This window comes from Adiantum capillus-veneris, chromosome 7, assembly GCF_014529385.1.
Source record: "Adiantum capillus-veneris isolate H3 chromosome 7, ASM1452938v2, whole genome shotgun sequence".
Lineage (NCBI taxonomy): Eukaryota > Viridiplantae > Streptophyta > Polypodiopsida > Polypodiales > Pteridaceae > Adiantum > Adiantum capillus-veneris.
Window position 1 is genome coordinate 97319204 of NC_140937.1, and position 4429 is coordinate 97323632.

Consider the following 4429-nt stretch of genomic DNA (forward strand, 5'->3'; position numbering starts at 1 on the left):
GGATGCTAATAATAGGACTATTTCTTGGTGAACAATGATTACAAAAGCTTCTCTAGTATTATGGATGAAAAAATTGGAGGGTGATTTCTACGTTTATAATTGACCCAAAAAAGTACCCAAAATTGCAATTCTTTTACTTTGCAATGCATGAACTTTTGAGTTGATATGTCACATTAAATTTTGATGGTTTTTTGAATAGAGTATAGTGATTAGTAACTATTTATATTGATATTGATGATCTAGGCTATAGCCTATAAGCACAAAGGCTCTCATCTTCATGCATGTGCAAGATGAGCTTATAAATTTCTTGCATATTGGTGTCGCAAATTATGAAGATTACGTGGGAAGCCTATTTGAGAAGGATCAAAAGCTGATAGCAAGAGCGGGCAAGAAATATTGTTGAGGTAGAGAGTCTTGGTATCCACTTACTTATCCTTAAAAGTAGAAATTCAAATCAAGCGGTATTCACTCATCCAACTAGACGCATATCTCTCTCTCTCTCTCTCTCTCTCTCTCTCTCTCTCTCTCTCTCTCTCTCTCTCTCTCTCTCTCTCTCTCTCTCTCTCTCTCTCATTGTTTGCTCGATTTTCTCCTTGCTCGGAAATATTCGCTCGCCATACGGTAGGACTCAGGGAGTTTACTAGTGTGATGAGCATGGGGAGGGTAACAGTGTTATATGACCCCCCAAAGTTACAAAATTAAAATGATGAAAACAAACAAAAAAATAAAATAAAAATCAAAGTGCCACAATGTAAAATCTTAAAGTTGGAAGAGAAATCTCAGCTTGATCTGGTACTTCACTCACATGTATCGCCTATGGTACTAGAGCCCTAGAGGTTCCCAGTGTGGGCGCTTTTCCTTGAAAACCAACAAACCCAAGGCATACAAAACAAGCACACACATCAAAATTGAATCATTGTGAAAAGACTTTGGGGGGTCAAAGAAAAAGTAATCAGTCAGGCGATGATTTCATGAGAAATTCCTTTTATCGTAGCTTAACTACAAGGTCTTCTAGGTATAGCCTCTAATCAGCCCTCGAACATGAAGTACTTGGCTCTCGCGATTAAACAACTTAATTGACTAGAGAAAATTAAGAAGCTTACCCATGGTATTAATAGTCAATCTCTAGTACCTTTCGACCGTTAAATTAGCGACCCCAGACTTGTTTAATTTTTACCTTTACATCTGTTTATGCATTTGATTATGTTGCAATTTAATGTTTATTGCTGACAAATGGTTTAAAAGTCTGTTACCAATCAATTTTTCTGCCTAAAACCGCATATGCTTTTTAATTGTATATGAGAATGCAATTACTGTGCCAATGTTGTTTGATTTTGCAGTGACTGAAGAAGGCTAAGGAAATTCATCTCAAATGCTCTTCCACCTCGACGAATGCGCCGCAACTCAATAGCTTCTGAGGACGGAATCTACATCAGGAAGGGGGGCATGTTAACCCTCACAGCTCACGAACACCCTATCACCTACGACGGACGTTGTATTATTTACTTGGTAGAGTCAGGTAACGGGCTTGTCGATCCAATAGGAAAAGGGTAGAGTGATTGCCGATGAGAGGCACACTCTAACTGGAACATTTAAGGGTTAGTTGGCTAAGCATGGTCGCCCAAGTGTGAATGGGGTGAGCTCATATAAAAGCCAACTAAACCTAAAATTCACTCATTCTTTCATTTGTGCAATAGAAGAGTGCTCTTGCTCCATCTCCATCTTCTTCTTCTTCACCTCCTTGTGTGTGTGTGTGTGTGTGTGTGTGAAAGAGAGAGAGAGAGAGAGAGAGAGAGAGAGAGGGAGAGAGTGTGATCAAGCATTGCGACGACGGCACGGTGGCAGTGAAGCGGTTGAGCGCGGCACGGCGGTGGCTCCTTCTTCTTCGCGGCGAGGAATCCTCCACGACAGGAAGCGTAGAGCGGTGAGTGACACACCAACAACATCTTTGAGATTCCTAGTTTAGGCTTGTTGTGTGCTTGGAGCCATTTGTGGCTCGCACGCAGTGTATCGGCAAATTCCTTGCATTGACACGTGCGACAGATGCGCACATCGTCCAAGCTCAAGAAGTTCAAAGAGGGAGGGAAGAGTATCTCTTTCCTTACCTATGATGGCACCTTCGGTGGTACAGACAAAGTCTTGGCCTTTATCCAACAATTTGATGCGGCGTTCGGAGATGAGGGCTTCACGGAGTTCTCTAAGCTACGCCATGTAGCTATGCACTTTCAAAAGTCCGTTAGGCAATGGTGGTCTAGCCTACGGGCCAACGGTGAAGCTCCCCGAACATGGAAAGCTTTAAGACCTTCCATTATGAAGCAGTTTTTGGCCACCGATGCCAAAGTCAAAGTACTCACCGAGTGGCGAAGCTTGAAGCTCTCTCCCTATGAAATATGTAGACAAGTTTTGGGACCTACAACTCAAAGCCACTCTCTTCAAAAAGTTGGATTTTGGAGAGCAAAAGCAACAATTTTGTGTGGGCTTAACCGAAGAAATGGCGGAGTATGTCAACTCCCAAAGGCCACGCACCATATCGGCATTAATACACCATATTATGGTGACCTCTCGAATCAATTTCCAAACGGGGGCTAAAAGAAATAATAAGCCCACGGAAAACAAGGGTTCCAACGAGCCTAAGGGGAAGGACAATGTCCAAAAGTTTCCTAAGGGAAACTCCAACAAAGCTAAAGAGAAGGGAGTTTACAAAGGTAAAAAAAAACTCTCTCCTGAAGAGCTTGAGCGTTATCGCAACGATAATCAATGTTTCAAGTGCGGTGAACAAGGGCATGCGTACCGCGCTTGTCCCCAAAAGAACAGCCGCCATGATCCTCGTAGAGCTACCTTGGCCGAAATTCAAGAGGAGGAAACTCACCACAAAGGATCTCCTCTATGCCATGCTTGGGGAAAGGTAAGAGAACATGATTCTTTTATTCTCTTTGACCCTGGTTCTACTCACAATTTTATATCTATAGAGTTGGCCACCAAGCTAAACATACAAGCCTACGAGATGGGAGATGTTCTACCCGCAGACAGTGCTTTCAAGGGGCAAGAAGCCTCAGTCACTCCCTTAATCGGGAAATTGATGCTCCATGTCCAAAGCTATGTGGACAAAGAGGACTTCTTTATCTCTCCTCTCAAGCATGAGGATGTAATCCTAGGGACACCATGGTTTGATCGCCTGGCTGCCAATGTTAAATTCCTTGAAAGGAGAATCTCCTTTAAGTTCAGGGAAAAGATATGTATATAGATGCTAAGGAAATGGGTAACACTATACCCATTGTACATACATCATCTTTCGACAAGTCAATAATCGAATGTGCCGGTGCGCGCAAAGCAGTGAAGATGCAGAGGCCCAATATCGGTTCATTCGAGCTTGGTGGGCAACAGGAAAGGTGGCAGATGGGAATCTAGGCCCAATGGAGTGCTGGTTGAGTTGGTGGCATGTGAGGTACCCTCATTGGAGGAAGGAAATTGTTGGTGTAAGTTTTCAAATTTATTCTAGAATAGGTTGTAGGATGTCCATTTAATTAGACTCTTCATGATATCAATGAAATATATTAATTTCTTTTTTTGTAGGCTTTAGATGACTATTGCATCGAGGTCATCCCTCAAACAAATCTCTCAGAGTCACGTCACGCTTCATGGCTAGCAGGTGAAGGTCAGAAGCCTAAAATTTCTTTGTACGATGCAATAGTTTCGGATATTGGGAATGTTGGGGTTAAGGCCTATGTGCCTTGACCGGTCGCCCAAGTCATGGGCGCCCGCCCACTGTTACCCTATACTTATAGTGAGTATACTATATAGGGGGAGCTGCCACTTCAGAGTCTCCCCATCCACATCGTGTGTATCTCCTTCTCTCTCTCTCACTCTCCGTCTGTGGTGCTCCCCGATCCCCTTCAATTGGTATCAGAGCTATGGTGACCGCGGAGAGCACGACGGCTTTGAGAGCTTCGAGGCGATAGCTTGCTCGCTCTCGACGGTGGAGTTCGATCGCGGAGTTTCACGGAGAGCGATTTTAGCTTGAGGAGCATTTTCTTTGGAGCTTAGGAGCTTGGTGTGGTCAAGCTTGGTCGAGGAGGCGGTTGCGGCTTCCTTGGTGAGAGGAGCTTTTGAGCTCAGTGGAGCTCGTTAGAGAAGTGCTCGGCGGAGGAGAGCTTGACATTCGAGTGCTTGGATGTTGTTGTGGCAGAGCTCTTGCATTGGAGCTTGCATTGAGAGGACATTGCATCACACAGAGTGGAGCAGGAGCAGGTTCAAGACTGTGTGCAGCTCGTTTTTGCCATTTTCGGGCTCTAAAACACAGTTTTTTGCGTAGCTCCGTCATACAAAGTCAGATCTACATGATCCAGGAGTCTAGGTCAGGGTTTTGGCATGCTCCGGACACGATGGTGATGTCTATTTTCTGAAAGTATGCTTTGAATTACAGCAGGTA